At 39.6% G+C, this 17,339-nt stretch overlaps 1 long non-coding RNA gene across 1 annotated transcript; it reads left to right on the top strand.

The window, feature by feature from the left end:
- Positions 1-274: 274 nt before the first annotated feature.
- Positions 275-15,470, top strand: LOC118964394. The gene is made up of 3 exons (XR_005051441.1): positions 275-374; positions 11,380-11,469; positions 15,203-15,470. It is a non-coding gene; the product is annotated as an uncharacterized LOC118964394 (long non-coding RNA).
- The last annotated feature ends 1,869 nt before the right edge of the window (positions 15,471-17,339 follow it).

The following is a 17,339-nucleotide window of genomic DNA, read 5'->3' as shown; positions in this document are numbered from 1 at the left end:
ATTCACAAGCTTTTCACATTCAGAGACAAAAACAATATAGGTAAGGTACACATGCCTATAGAATGTCTAAGGTTTCTATTACTTTCTAAGGTACAAATGTAGCCTAAGGTAAGCAAATATCAGCATTACCTAACACTATACTCTAGTGCAGGGGGGGCAATTCCAGTCCTCGAGGGCCTGATTGGTGTCACAGTTTTGTCACAGTTCAGCTAACACACCTGACTCCAATAATCACCTTATCATGATCTTCAGTTTAGAATGCAATCTGATTAATCAGCTGTGTTTGCTAGGGATGGAGAAAAAGTGTGACACCAATCAGGCCCTCGAGGACTGGAGTTGCCCACCCCTGCTCTAGTGACTACAGCATCAGACCGGTAAAACGCCTTTCACCTTATCTGTTTAGATTTGACTAGCATAGAAGCGGTCCACCAGGGACTCTGGTGTTGTCTTCTAGCTTCTTTCTCTAACAGTCTGCCTTTAAAAAAAAAATCACCTGGTCTCCGAGGAGGTGTACACACACACACATTAACCTCTCCTACTCCCTGGGGAGGTGTTCTGAAGGCAGCAACATAATCTCCAGGCAGGTCTGTCTGTCTGCATTGTCCTCACGTCCAGATTCTTCTCTGATTTACTGTCAGCTAGCAAGTAGATCCAGACTCTAAATCTACTGTATGGCCTGTCAGGGGGGAGATGAGGTTGAAAATGAGCTATATGCATGTGTTGGGCTCAGATAGTAGGTCAGCACCATCTCTATAAAGCTGATAAATTGTAATCTCTAAGATGGGTTCCTTCATGTAGATCCCGTTCAGTGTGTTAGAGTATGGAGTATGGACCACAAAACTAAAATTATATCATATTTAACTCAGAACTCATCATATTTCTATGGAATGGACCTATGTGGTGTAAAGTCTTGCATCGGGTCGGATACCCACGGTTCCCCCACAAAGAAATCAGCTGGCGGCTAGAATGAAAACATTATTTCAAACCGAGGGTCGGCTCGCAGTTCAGAGCATTCATATTGCAGGTCGGAAACATTTTTACAAAGGAGCTTGTTGTGTTGAATTGTGTTTTTTATTCCATTAGGCAGATGTGGCCTAGGATATCCAGCCACTCAGCGAAAGAGTGTAGGGAACTGTCTATTATTTGTGTGATGCTGAAACATTCCTTATTTGTCCATGTGCAGAATTTATGTTCCTTTCCTTTACGGGGCAATACGTTGACAACTTAATTTTCCCTGACTTCTAGCTCACACGAAAATGTGAGCTAACATAACAGAAGCAATAAAAAGAAAGGTTATGATGGTTGAATACACCATCGTGAAAAAAGGTGGTGCACAATTGTAATCCCCTGTTTGGAAGCATTTTGGAGTCATTTTGTGGACAAGGAGGAGAACAACCTGGTAGATGGATACGCAGCCTGCTAAAGTGAAAGTGGGTATTTGTTCATGATTATTCAGTTAATAATCAGTTAATTATTACGATAAGACTTTTGTTCATTCAGACCATAAACAGACCATATCAAGTGTAAACCTGCACAGCTGGCAAAAGTTTGAGTAGCTATTTTTGCAGCCTATAGCCTATTTGAGTCTAGGAATTGTTTGTTTCAGTTTCAATTAAACTATTTGATTATCAAAACAATATTTAATATTAATGTATTGTTTTATGTCAGCTATAGGCTTTCATTAGGTACGAAGAAGGCTAATTAGAAGGCTCTTTTTCAAAGAGATTTTAGTTGCCAATGTGCCACATCACATTGTAAAAATAAGAAGATAAGCCTATCGTTCTCATGGCATGGTTTCCTTTTATTCAAATGTTAAGTAGACATGCAGACAAATTAATGAATGTAGGGAGTCGAATAGACTAATAGGAGTAAAAACAACATGTTGATGTTATTTGGCGGGTCACGGATCGGCTCTCAGAACAATTCTATCCTGGTGGGTCGGGTTACGGGGAAAAAAATCTGTCCTGATGTCGGCTATCGGGTGGGGCTCGGAATTGATGTGGCTGGCGCTGGCCGGGTGCGGCTCCATAAAACTGTTTCGTGCTGGACTCTACTAGTGTTCTAAGCAGATCCAATAGCTTGGAATGTACTCTATATCTGGTTTAAAGTTGTATAATATACAGTAGCATCATTTCGTGATTGATACTAACTAGACTAGTCTGCATCTCAAATAACACCCTATTCCCTATACAGTGCACTACTTTTGACCAGAGTCCATTTGGGAACTGTTGGTTTGAGTTCATCTACATGCCTTCCGTGCGCTTGAACAATGAGTTCTATTAGGCAAAGCAAATGAACATGCTTTTGATTGTGTCATCCTCATGAAATGGCTGCAATTTGCCACCAATCAGATCACTATATCCCTGATAAAACAGAGGAATTAAAGACTAACCATTACAGTGTTTTGTTCTAGACAGATCGGCTTAATAGACAGAAAAACAACCTGGGGAATACACTGTAATTATCCTACAATAACCAGACACACACAGTCACAAACACACATACAGACACACCTGCGCATACACATGTCTTTACGCTGACGTCTTTATTCTGAAGCCCTAGTAAAGCCTGGGCCTGTCATGCCAAATAATGCCCCCCGACCAAAAAGTGTCCCCCTCTGAGTCACAATGGGATTCGATAAACTATTACCGTCCATTGCTATATTCACAGTGTGATGACCTAATGATTAGAATTTTGATGATCATTACAGCCAAAATGATGTTATTTTCATCCTTGCTATGCAAACAAGGATGATTTCTCAAGTTTTGTTCAGAGAATAAAATTTAAAACATTACTTCGAACTACTTTTGGGTACTTTGTTAACATTACAACATTAAATCCATGTCTTAAACGTTGCTACGTTTCAGAAGTGGCAAAGAAAACGTGTTACTTACTTTACAGATCAATAAGTCCGCTAATTTCCACTCCATTCATATGCAAATCATGTTGATTCATACACTGTCATGTTTTTATTTTAACCTGATATTCCCTTGTCTACACTGAAATAATATAATTTCAGTAGTGCTCTATTATGATTATTTTTTTTCTTCTATCTTGCATAGCTCATTAGTATACCCTTGTGGTTGACTATATATGTATCGTTGGTCCTAGGATACAACAATGAATAATGTGGAAGAAATAAATACCATCAAAGTGAAGGGCTTAGGGTCCCAAAGACCTCCCCATTCTTGATTAAGGGGACCTTAAGATTCATATTTGTTGCTGCAGGCCTTATAATAAGATACTGTTGCTATGTGTCTAAAAACTCTGCCACTATATGTTGCACAAGCTCTTAGTCTTTGTGGTTAAGCCTTGGCTGTTGCAAGACTGTGCTTGCAGGCTAGGTCTGAGTCAGATCGAAACTAGATGAAGAGAAGTAACCACTGTCTGGTTTTGACATTTTGATTTTGTGTGACAGTGGACAATGCAAATATATTCAGAGAAGCTACTGTACTAGGTTGCCTTACAAGGTAACCTCAGCTTTATGATACACACACACACACAGTACATTGACGTAGGTGCTCATACCACTAGGGAGTGATCACATGTATAAAATCAGCTGTGCCCTTAGGTGGGGTGCAGAACTTGCTCTGAAACATACATGCTGTTTCCAATGTCAACTTCTGTCTCAAATTGCAATAATAAAAGTTTGATTGATTTACTTAAAGAAGATATTGTCTGACTACTGATTTCACCAATAAGCCAACGACTGACAAGGTACCTACCCCAACAAAAGGATACCGTTCAATTTACAATAATGAACACCTTGTGAAACAGTTGTGAAAACCAACCTGGCAATATTTAAGATTTTAATACATAAACTTTTTTGGTACAGTTGTGTCAGTATATTTTCAATTTTTTTTGTACACTCACTCATATGGCAATCATAGACTAAAATACTGAATTCTGGTGTGTGGAATATTGAGGGGGTTGCTGTGTGGGTGGGAGGTTCTGCCTGTCAGTCTCAGAAGGGGGACTTAAAGTGTGAGACTGCAAAGTCCAGGCACTGCTGCTTTCTGAGTGTTTGCAGTGCTAGTGTTTTTAGTTAATCTGTGAATCTCACATATTATGTGCCCAGTATAATAGAGCAAGAACACTACAGTGCCTTGCGAAAGTATTCGGCCCCCTTGAACTTTGCGACCTTTTGCCACATTTCAGGGCTTCAAACTTAAAGATATAAAACTGTATTTTTTGTGAAGAATCAACAACAAGTGGGACACAATCATGAAGTGGAACGACATTTATTGGATATTTCAAACTTTTTTAACAAATCAAAAACTGAAAAATTGGGCGTGCAAAATTATTCAGCCCCTTTACTTTCAGTGCAGCAAACTCTCTCCAGAAGTTCAGTGAGGATCTCTGAATGATCCAATGTTGACCTAAATGACTAATGATGATAAATACAATCCACCTGTGTGTAATCAAGTCTCTGTATAAATGCACCTGCACTGTGATAGTCTCAGAGGTCCGTTAAAAGCGCAGAGAGCATCATGAAGAACAAGGAACACACCAGGCAGGTCCGAGATACTGTTGTGAAGAAGTTTAAAGCCGGATTTGGATACAAAAAGATTTCCCAAGCTTTAAACATCCCAAGGAGCACTGTGCAAGCGATAATATTGAAATGGAAGGAGTATCAGACCACTGCAAATCTACCAAGACCTGTCCGTCCCTCTAAACTTTCAGCTCATACAAGGAGAAGACTGATCAGAGATGCAGCCAAGAGGCCCATGATCACGCTGGATGAACTGCAGAGATCTACAGCTGAGGTGGGAGACTCTGTCCATAGAACAACAATCAGTCGTATATTGCACAAATCTGGCCTTTATGGAAGAGTGGCAAGAAGAAAGCCATTTCTTAAAGATATCCATAAAAAGTGTTGTTTAAAGTTTGCCACAAGCCACCTGGGAGACACACCAAACATGTGGAAGAAGGTGCTCTGGTCAGATGAAACCAAAATTGAACTTTTTGGCAACAATGCAAAACGTTATGTTTGGCGTAAAAGCAACACAGCTGAACACACTGAACACACCATACCCACTGTCAAACATGGTGGTGGCAGCATCATGATTTGGGCCTGCTTTTCTTCAGCGGGGACAGGGAAGATGGTTAAAATTGATGGGAAGATGGATGGAGCCAAATACAGGACCATTCTGGAAGAAAACCTGATGGAGTCTGCAAAAGACCTGAGACTGGGACGGAGATTTGTCTTCCAACAAAACAATGATCCAAAACATAAAGCAAAATCTACAATGAAATGGTTAAATAATAAACATATCCAGGTGTTAGAATGGCCAAGTCAAAGTCCAGACCTGAATCCAATCGAGAATCTGTGGAAAGAACTGAAAACTGCTGTTCACAAATGCTCTCCATCCAACCTCACTGAGCTCGAGCTGTTTTGCAAGGAGGAATGGGAAAAAAAATCAGTCTCTCGATGTGCAAAACTGATAGAGACATACCCCAAGCGACTTACAGCTGTAATCGCAGCAAAAGGTGGCGCTACAAAGTATTAACTTAAGGGGGCTGAATAATTTTGCACGCCCAATTTTTCAGTTTTTGATTTGTTAAAAAAGTTTGAAATATCCAAAAAATGTCGTTCCACTTCATGATTGTGTCCCACTTGTTGTTGATTCTTCACAAAAAAATACAGTTTTATATCTTTGTTTGAAGCCTGAAATGTGGCAAAGGGTCGCAAAGTTCAAGGGGGCCGAATACTTTCGCAAGGCACTGTATTTTAGCAGATAATGACAGCATGACAATAACAGTAGCTGTAGATGATGTAATGAAAAGTTGAAGGGTGATTGGTAATGGAGGACATCAGGTGGATCCACATCTGGATGTTAGGCAAAACCCCTAGGTCCTGGAGAACAGGAGCAGCGTTAAAGGGAACAGGTTAGGAGACAGAGACGTAAACAAGCAAACACACAAGTTACACTGTACTGTGAGAAAATGTGATGGATTGGCGCTGTGTTATAAATGGGAGATATGTACTTTTCAACAATTTTGGAAGGTATAGCCTACCCCAAGCTGGTCCCCCTCTGACTCAGAGCATAGAGAATCAGACTGATCTGAACTCAACGGTTCTGGTGGATGGGATACCTCCTGCAGGACTCAGACAGTCGATGGTCTTTGTAGAGGTAAATTGAATAGGTACATTTTTATAAGCTCAGTATATCTAGAGTGTGTTCTATCCAATAATAATTATTATATGCATATATTAGCAATTTTTGACAGATTTTTTTTTCAGTTTACTAGGGGTACCCAATTCCTCCAAAGGGGGCATAAGTCTGCCATATCCTTAACAGGTTTTAACATACTTTGTCTATATTGGGCTTCACTGAAGTGTAGGGCGTCAGTGCTTCAGTGGTCAACCGTCCAACTGCTAAAACTGGAGAAGATTGTTTGTTTCCACCGAGGTAACCCTAGGTAGACAAAGCTAAAAATATCAGTGCTAGAGAAACTAAAACTAGCTTCAGGTTATTTTGTGTGCAAATGCAAATAGTTATCATCTGTTTTTTTAAATATGTACCTTAACAGATCGTGACCCCAGAGCAGCAAGGCTTCCCAGGTCTCGCCTTCCTTTTGTCCTTCTTCCAAACCAAGTAATTTGCCCGGAACGTCGTAGCACTTGGCCCCCTTCTTGATTCTGCTCCGGGTAGCTCTCCTTCTGTTTCTCCTGCACCTTGACAATGTTCAGTCTCACCTTGATTGATAACAGGAATAAAGGCAATTATATTTCATATTACAAATACATTTCTTACATATCTCTTGGAGGGCCAGAACATAAATTAACAGTGGAGAATTATTTTTACTTGGTCAAAAACCTCCACATATTTCTCAGTCCATGCCTGAAGGTGGTCTTCAAAAGCGTTCCGATCTGGTTCGACAACTTCCACCACATCAGGTGAGCTTTCAGTGATCTGAAAGTACTTTATTCAAAAATAGCAATTGACAAATAAAAACACAAAGTTAATCACAAATTTGAAAGATGCGATAATTATATATACAATTGCATTGTTCACCTCAGTCAACAGCTGTGGCTCCCATCCATACTCAGTGGAGGCTTGGATGCTGCTGTTGAGTGCAAAGAAAATTACCTTCACGTTGTTCTCCCACTCTTCCTGGCTGGAATGGAGTCAATGGAATGATATCAACCACACACGTGTTTGATACCATTCCATTTACTGCATTCCAGACATCCTTCACTGGCAGTCTCTATGGGGGTGCCACAGGGTTCAATTCTCGGGCCGACTCTTTTTCTCTGTATATACAGTTGAAGTCTGAAGTTTACATACACCTTAGCCAAATACATTAAACTCAGTTTTTCACATATCCTGACATTTAATCCTAGTAAACATTCCCTGTCTTAGGTCAGTTATCCTTTATTTTAAGAATGTGAAATGTCAGAATAATAGTAGAGTGATTTTTTTCAGCTTTTATTTCCTATATCACATTCACAGTGGGTCAGAAGTTTACATACACTCAATTAGTATTTGATAGCATTGCATTTAAATACTTTTGTGTTGGCCACTCCAATACCTTGGCTTTGTTGTCCTTAAGCCATTTTGCCACAACTTTGGAAGTATGCTTGTGGTCATTGTCCATTTGGAAGACCAATTTGCAACCAAGCTTTAACATCCTGACTGATGTCTTGAGATGTTGCTTCAATATATCCACGTAATTTTCCTCCCTCATGATGCCAACTATTTTCTTAAGTGCACCAGTTCCTCTTGCAGCAAAGCACCCACACAACATGATGCTGCCAACCCTGGTCATTCCCTTGTCATCCCCAAAGCCAACACCTCCTCTGTCCGCCTTTCCTTCCAGTTCTCTGATACCAATGACTGGAATAAATTGCAAAAATCAGTGAAGCTGGAGGCTCATATCTCCCTCACTAGCTTTAACCTTTTTGGAATAGGGGGCAGCATTTTCCCTTTTGGATGAATAGCGTGCCCAGAGTGAACTGCCTCCTACTCTGTCCCAGATGCTAATATATGCATATTATTATTAGTATTGGATAGAAAACACTCTGGAGTTTCTAAAACTGTTTGAATGATGTCTGTGAGTATAACAGAACTCATATGGCAGGTGAAAACCTGAGAAAAATCCAACCAGGAAGTGGGGTTTGTAGTTTTTCAAAGCTTGACCTACCGAATACACAGTCGGATATGGATAAAGTTGCACTTCCTACGGCTTCCACCAGATGTCAACTGTCTTTAGAAACTTGAATGAGGATTCTACTATAAAGGAGGGGCTCATGAGACCTGTTTAAGTCAGTGGTCTGGCAGAGTGTCTCAGGCTCGTGACGCGCGCTCCTGACAGTTAGCTCTCGTTCCATTGCTTTTCTTCAGACATATGAATTCTCCGGTTGGAACATTATTGATGTTTTATGTTAAAAACATCCTAAAGATTGATTCAATACATCGTTTGACATGTTTTTACGACCTGTAATGGAACATTTTGAGTTTTTGTCTGGACGAAGTGCTCGCGCCTCATGAAGTTGGATTACTGGGCTGAACACGCTAACAACAAGTGGCTATTTGGACATAAATTATGGAACTTTATGGAACAAATCAGTCATTTATTGTTGAACTGGGATTCCTGTGAGTGCCTTCTGATGAAGATCATCAAAGGTAAGTGAATATTTATGGTGTATAACTTCTGTTGACTCCAAAATTGAGGATATTTCTCTGGCTGGATTGGGTTAAATAAAGGTGAAATAAATAAAATAAACTACATGTATAGCTAGCAACATATAGACCAACTAGCTAGATGGAAAATGGTTGATGAAAAAGGGTTGTACATAGCTAAATTCATACAGTTATCGAATAGAAGTTAACTGCTTAACAGTACCCTGAATTGTTCATTTCTCTGAACCTCTTGTCGAGATCAGTGGTGCCTTCATAGTACTTCACCTGGTTGGAAAGATAAAATAAAATCTCATTTTTGCAGGGGGACACTATTTGGGATGACAGGCATATGCAACAAAACAGTAGAACAGAAGCTGTTACTCTAAATAGCTCCATTAGATGGTAATTATTTTGAAGAGAATGGCCTTTAATTTTCATGATGAATAAAGCCATGGCATCCCTCAGACATGATATTCCAGTTCTCTGCTGCCAATGACTGGAACGAACTACAAAAATCTCTGAAACCAGCTGTCAGAGCAGCTCACATATTACTGCACCTGTACATAGCCCATCTATCATTTAGCCCAAACAACTAACTCTCCCCCTACTGTATTTATTTATTTATTTTGCTCCTTTGCACCCCATTATTTCTATCTCTACCTTGCACATTCTTCCACTGCAAATCTACCATTCCAGTGTTTTACTTGCTATATTGTATTTACTTCGCCACCATGGCCTTCTTTTTTTTGGCATTTACCTCCCTTATCTCACCTCATTTGCTCACATAGTATATATACTTATTTTTCTACTGTATTATTGACTGTATGTTTGTTTTACTCCATGTGTAACTCTGTGTTGTTGTATGTGTCGAACTGCTTTGCTTTATCTTGGCCAGGTCGCAATTGTAAATGAGAACTTGTTCTCAACTTGCCTACCTGGTTAAATAAAGGTTAAATAAAAAAAAATAGCTTATGGCACCAAGTGTGAACCATTTGTCAGCCAGGCATGCTATACAACGGCCTAGATTATATTTTTTAATGATCTAAAATAAAACTAATGTTCTCTACCAGTCCTTTTCATTTCATACACATACACACACACAATGTAAAAGAGATTAAAGGTATGGATCCCGCAGTAAAACAATAGCAAATGGGTACTTTACACACTTGCTTGTCTGGTGTAGTTTTAGAAACAGAGTTACAGTACTGTACCACAGCAGCTCTACTAAGCAGTATTCCCAAGACGAAGCTCACATTTTCAGCAGCTGAAACTACGTTTACACACACACACATTTACACACACAAACACACTTTTACTCACACACAGGTTTGTATTTCTCATTTGTATAGCTGGCTACATACACAGCCTAAGGGTGACCCCTCTACACCCTCAGTTCAAGAGGCTTCCTCTGGCCGGCGCTTCAGAATGCCCATGGCCAAGAACTTGTTCCTTGTGTTGTTGGACTACTAAATGCAATGTACATTTTATCAGTATATGCGCTTATCTATTTATCTATTTTAACAGTGCAGGGAAGCGGCCAGTTCTGAGTTAATGTATCATGTTTTCAGTGTATGCAGTATGATGGACTGACTGGCTTAAATGTGTGTGATGTGCGAATGTATGTGATCCTTTTAATGTAAGAAACATTTAAAGATGAGACACTGAGGATTAAAGTAAATAAGGCTTTGATATCATACAAGCAAACCACACACCCGTGAGTCTAAATGTGTACTTCACATTTCCATAATATAAAACGTATGTAATTTACAGTATCAACTTCCTCATGGTTTTTAATATCTATAGAGCGCAGTGTGTAATTTTCTCCTTCAGTTAAATATCATCCGTTTCTTAGATTATTTCACTTCAATTTGAATCAGCTGGCTGATTCATCTCAGAAGAGACTGTATAAACGCACACACATACAGATTTAAACATACACACGGTCACACAGGTACACACAGGCACACCTTTACACAAACTTTACCAGGCGGTTGATTTAGGCGTTAGGATAAATAACAACACCATTTATGTGAGTACTGCAGAGAGAATTCATCAACAGGAGATGACAGCGAGAGAGAGAAAGACAGACAGAGAGAGAGACTTTTTTTGTCTTTCTTTAATGATATATCCTCATTTCATTAAAACCTCACCACCACCATCACCACCCACACCCCCCTTTAAAAAACAAATATCCCCTGTGCTGCATACTCACATTGCCATCTACCCCACAATAACCAAAACCTCACCACTTCTACAACCGTATATCCAACCCATCTTCCCCAGCTATACAGACGGCCTCCCAGACACACCATAGCTATTGAAACATCTACACACTTTTTTATAATTTTATAGAACTCAGATTCGAACGCAGAGACCAACCCATTAAATAATAGTAAAGGATATGTCATCCCCACACATTTGACCCTGTTCCTCCTTGTTAGCCAAATAGCCAAGTTTGCCTGAGCAAAGAGAAAATTCAACAACTTTTCTTTATTCAAATACCTGTACCCCATTATAAATATCCCGGCCGTAAACTCTACCCCCAACCTCTCACACAGACATTCCAAAAGAGACATTAATATCATTAACCTGGCACACACAGAAAACACATGGTCAGACTCAGAACACCATCCACCACTTCTGAGCATATTACTCGCCAATGTCCAATCTTTGGATAACAAGGTGGAAGAAATTAGGGCACAAGTTGCCTTCCAGGGAAACATCAGAGATTGTGATATTCTCTGTTTCACAGAAACATGGCTCACTCGGGATATGTTGCCAGAGTCGATACAGCCACCCGGATTCTTCATGCATCACTCCGACAGAAACAAACATCTCTCTGGTAAGAAGAAGGTATGCCTTATGATTAACGACTCATGTTGTAAACACAGCAACATACAGGAACAAAGTCCTTTTGTTCACCTGACCTAGAATTCCTTACAATCAAATGCCGACCGCATTATCTTCCAAGAGAATTCTCTTCGTGTATATCCCCTCACCCCAAGCAGGTACCTCGTCGGCCCTGAAAGAACTACACTGGACTCTATGTAAACTGGAAACCATGCATCCTGAGGCTGCATTTATTGTAGCTGGGGATTTTAACAAAGCTAACCTGAGAACAAGACTTTCTAAATTCTATCAGCATACCGAATGCGCGACACGAGCTGTTAGTATTCTGGATCATTGCTACTATAACTTCCGCAATGTCTACAAAGCTATCACTCGCCCAGCCTTCGGGAAATCTGACAATGACTTTATTTTATTGCTCCCAGCCTATAGATAGAAACTAAAACAGGAAACACCAGTGCTCAGGTATATCCAACGCTGGTCTGACCAATCGGATTCCACGCCTCAAGATTGCTTCAATCACGTAGACTGACAAAGGTTTCCGGATAGCCTCAGACAATAACATTGATGCATACGCTGACTCGGTGAGCGAGTTTATTAGCAAGTGCATTGGAGATGTTCTACCCACTGTGACTATTAAAACCTTTCCTAACCAGAAACCGTCGATTGATGACAGCATTCGCGCAAAACTGAAAGCACGAACAACCGTTTTTAATCAACAACTGGAAACATGACCGAATACAAACAGTGCAGCTATTCCGTTTTGCAGAACTTTTATTTCAAGATGATATGAACACTGTGGACAATTTTCAGCATATTGCAACATTGAAATACAGATATAAACACTTTTCCAAAAACAAGGTTTAAATCACGTTTGATGAACTGTGGATGTATTTTTTTGCGGAACTGTTTAAACTAGATGATAGGAACACTGTGGACAATATCAGCAAGTTGCAATATACAGAAATAATCACTTTTCCATATACAAGGTCTAAATCTTGTTTGATGCACTCTGGATGTACAATTTTTTGCTGTGCTGTATATTTGAGATGATATGAACACCGTGGACCATTTTCAGCAAGTTGCAACGTTGAAATACAGAAATAAACACTTTTCCATAAACAAGGTCTAAATCTTGTTTGATGCACTCTGCATGTACAATTTTTGCTGTGCTGTTTAATTTTTATGATATGAACACTGTGGACAATTTTCAGCAAGTGGCAACATACAGAAATAAACACTTTTCTATAAACAAGGTCTAAATCATGTTTGATGCACTCTGGATATAACATTTTTGCTGTGCTGTTTATTCGAGATGATATGAACACTGTGGAAATAATCACTTTTCCATAAACAAGGTCTAAATCTTGTTTGATGCACTCGATGTACAATTTTTGCTGTGCTGTTTATTCGAGATGATATGAACACTGTGGACAATTTTCAGCAAGTTGCAACATACAGAAAAAAACACTTTCCATAAACAAGGTCTAAATCATGTTGGATGCACTCTGGATATAACATTTTTGCTGTGCTGTTTATTCGAGATGATATGAACACTGTGGACAATTTTCAGCAAGTTGCAACATTGAAATACAGAAATAACCACTTTTCCATTCCTTAAGGGAACATTTTGTCATTCGCTATATGGTTAGTGAGAAAGTCCATATTGCAAATGTACGGTCCCTTACCAGATGTCCGAAAACATTTGTGAAATCCCACAAGAGGGCGAATGGAATCATATTGCAAATGTACAAAACGTCACGAATCACGACGTGGCCTTATCTCCAAAACGGAAGACAACTTGGTGAGTGTAGGTTTGGCATAATGGGCAGTTGGCCCCGAACAAGATGGCATCTAGGCCTCCACGGTTTCTGAGTTGTGGCCATTTTTTGGGGATTAAAGGTCCAAAATGAAAATAGAGCAATAATTTTTCCGCTTCACGTCAAAGGCAAGGAGCCTCCGGTGTCAATAAAAAAAGAACCAGCCATTTATCTTTCGTCATTTAAGAGAAATCGTACAATGTCAAAATGGTGATGTTCAAAAATAGATTTTTTTTTTTTAAACAGTTACAGATCCAGTTGCAGCGTGTTCATACAAATATTTTTAAAGTGTGCTTCGGAGCTCTGCGAGATTTCTGTGATTTTCTGAAATAACACACTCTCACTAAACCCTCCGTAAATAAGTCAGTTCTTAACATAAAGACTTAAAACTCAAAATTCTATAATTGCCTACCCCAATGAGGATATGTGTTCACTTTCAGCTTCCTGTGTAAACCGGAAGTGCCTTAAAATGGTGTCATAGGTGCTGTTTCCAAGGGTTAAAAAGGTCAGATCTTTTCAAAACTTCATATGTGTGGTTAGGCAACCCCCATGAACTGTAAGTCAGTAATTTCTCCCAACAGATGTTAAAGAAAAGCTCTCTCTCACACACACACACACACACACAGCAAGGATGGAGTGACAAAGTGCGGTGCTTAAAGACACACAGAGTTTGCAATGGCATTTCCATATTCTCTAGGCCATGCCGAGTTCAACGAGATGCCCCGCTTGACCTTGACAAATGCACATGCATTTACAATATGATTCAATTGTGAAAAAAACATCACCAAATGGACACGATGAAATCAACACAACGAGCGATAGAAAGGAACAACTATCACTGCCCGGCCATCCTGTGTTCATCAGGCCAGTCAATTTTGCATTTCTGCAGGATTTTTGAGCATGACAAATTCGTGATGGTACATGCCCATTGAAACATATTGCAAATGCACGTGCATTTGCAATATGATTCAATAGTGAAAAAAACATCAACAAATGGACATGATGAAATCAACACAACGAGCGATGGAAAGGAGCAACTATCACTGCCCGGCCATCCTGTGTTCATCAGGCCAGTCAATTTTGCATTTCTGCAGGATTTTTCAAATTCGTGATGGTACATGGCAAATGGACATAACATCCTGATTTGGCATGTTCAAATCTTTCATATTGCATTTGGATATTTCTTATGTCATTCGGCCAAAAAAAAGTGACTTTTGACTTTGTCTTTTGACTTCCTATGAAATCATATTGCAAATGGAGAAAACATATGCCTTATGCACAAGTAAAAAATAAAAAAAAATGTAAAGGATGATAATAAAATATGACTAAAGTATGTTGATACAGTTCTTATACATGTGTATTTGACACAAAAATCTAAATAATTTTGAAAAACGGCCCAGAAAGCACTTTAAGGGTGTGTGAAGTTTTTTCAAAATTTCTGCTATATTTGACTTTTTACTTTTGACTTCCTATGAAATCATATTGCAAATGGACAAAGCATATTCCTTATGCACAAGTTAAAAAATAATAATAATAATTATGATATTAAAATTGGACAAAAGTATATTCATACAGTTCTTACACATGTGTAATTGACAAAATAAATCGAAAGAATTTCAAAAACGGTCCAGAAAGCACTTTGTTAAGGGGTTTCTAGGTTTATGAAAAAAAATTCACTTTTTCAAAATGTTGCTTTTGGATGTTGACTTGTGTTGCATTTGCAATATGAAAAATCACGGTGGAGCGCGCTCGCCACCTGTTGGATTTTTAAAGTGTTACACCTGGCATTTGCCATATGGCATTTGCAATCAACTTTGAACGAAACAACGCCAAATTGAGTGGTATTGGACACCTTGTATATGGTTTGTCCAGTGCCAATGACTTCCCATTCATTTTTGTCCATTTCAGGGGAGTGTTCCCTTACATTCCAACCTGGTGCATATCTATCTACAGTACCTGGTGCCTAAAAAGGGCTGTGTTTGTGCCTTACTGACTTGTGGTCACTTGGTGACTTGTCATTTGGAACATCTATTTCATATTTGTTGTTACGAGATGTATGTACTGTTGCTTCTGTTGTAAATTAACTTTATGTATTTAAGACCTTTTTTGATATTCACATTTATTTAATATGTGTACTTACTGAGGACTTTTAATCTGTTTTTAATGTAACACATTCATAAACTGTTAATAAATATTTTGTCAACTATGCTTTAACTACAGTATTTTATCTCATCTGTCTGTCATGTTGGTCAGTCAGCTAGACTCGATGGTGGATACTCTGTCTGCAGAAGTCTCATGTGGCTGTACTGTGTCTGTGAGTGACATGTGATTGTCTCTCTTCATTGGTAACAAAGACTCCTGTGTCCTCTTCTATGGCTGTTTGAGGTGACAGATTATGTTAGCTAACCTCACAATGCAGCCACTCTCAGGTCAGTGTGGGCTTCTCTCTCTAGTCCAGAATTACCTACAGCCGTGACCTCACTCACCACATTGAGGGATAGCAGGATACAGCAAACTATACACAGAGACCTCCAACAAAAGAAGACAGGCAGAGAGAGAGTGGCATTCATACACCAGACTGAGACTAGCAATGGATCATGATGGATTTTGTGGTTTGGATGATATGTTAGAGTAACTATTCGGTGACCAATGGGGACTGGCTATACACTGTCATTACACTAGATTCTAGAAATTCTAATCTACAGTGGCCAAAGGCTGGCAATACACACATATTTCAGTAGAGGGTAGTATTGTACCATTACAAAGGAGGCTGAGACAGGGGTTACTGAGGGACAACTAAATTAGTTGTAGACAGTGGAGCGCAGCCACAGTCAGCACAGGACAGTCAGCACTCGTGTTTTTTGTTTGTCTTTATTAGTCTAATAGAGCCAAACAAAAAACACATGTGCTGTGTCCTTTGCTGACTGTGGCTGCGCTCCACTGTTTGATAACACAAGGAGAGATATGAGCAAAGGATACAAAATGGAAAATGGACTGTAGTGGAGGTTTCAATAGGAAGCCTAGTTTAGGATTACATGGGAGCAGGTCCTTTGTGGGAGTTGCTTGACCCTTCTCTACAGGATGTGTTGAAAGTTGGAAGTCGGTTTGGTTTGTCATTTGTGTGTGAAGAGAAGACCCTCAAGCTCCCTGGCCTATACTGACAGACGATGCACACAGCAGTCATCTGGGACAGTGTGCGTGATTAAGGAAGGAAAATCCAGAGACAGAATTATGCCACAATGCCTTTCCTTGGAACTGTGTGTGAGATTGTGTTTGTCTGCATGTGTGCGTATGTGTTATTGGGTATGCACTCACGTGTGCATTTTTGAGTCAACGGTTTCTTAGACATACCTGAAAAATGTGCATATACAGTTGTGGCCAAAAGTTTTGAGAATGACACAAATATTAATTTCCACAAAGTTTGCTGCTTCAGTGTCCTTAGATCTTTTTGACAGATGTTACTATGGAATGCTGAAGTATAATACCAACATTTCATAACTGTCAAAGGCTTTTAATTGATAATTACATGAAGATGATGCAAAGAGTCAATATTGTTAGTGTTGACCCTTCTTTTTCAAGACCTCTGCAATCCGCCCTGGCATGCTGTCAGTTAACTTCTGGGCCACATCCTCACTGATGGCAGCCCATTCTTGCATAATCAATGCTTGGAGTTTGTCAGAATTTGTGGAATTTTGTTTGTTCACCCGCCTCTTGAGGATTGACCACAAGTTCTCAATGGGATTAAGGTCTGGGGAGTTTCCTGGCCATGGACCCAAAATATTGATGTTTTGTTCCCTGAGCCACTTAGTTATCACTTTTGCTTTATGGCAAGGTGTTCCATCATGCTGAAAAAGGCATTATTTGTCACCAAACTGTTCCTGGATGGTTGGGAGAAGTTGGTTGGTACCATTATTTATTCATGGCTGTGTTCTTATGCAAAATTATGAGTGAGCCCACTCCCTTGGCTGAGAAGCAACCCCACACATGAACGGACTCAGGAGGCTTTACTTTTAGCATGACACAGGACTGATGGTAGCACTCACCT

This window comes from Oncorhynchus mykiss, chromosome 4 (genome assembly GCF_013265735.2).
Source record: "Oncorhynchus mykiss isolate Arlee chromosome 4, USDA_OmykA_1.1, whole genome shotgun sequence".
Taxonomy (NCBI): domain Eukaryota; kingdom Metazoa; phylum Chordata; class Actinopteri; order Salmoniformes; family Salmonidae; genus Oncorhynchus; species Oncorhynchus mykiss.
This window is presented reverse-complemented; position numbering and strand designations above follow the sequence as displayed.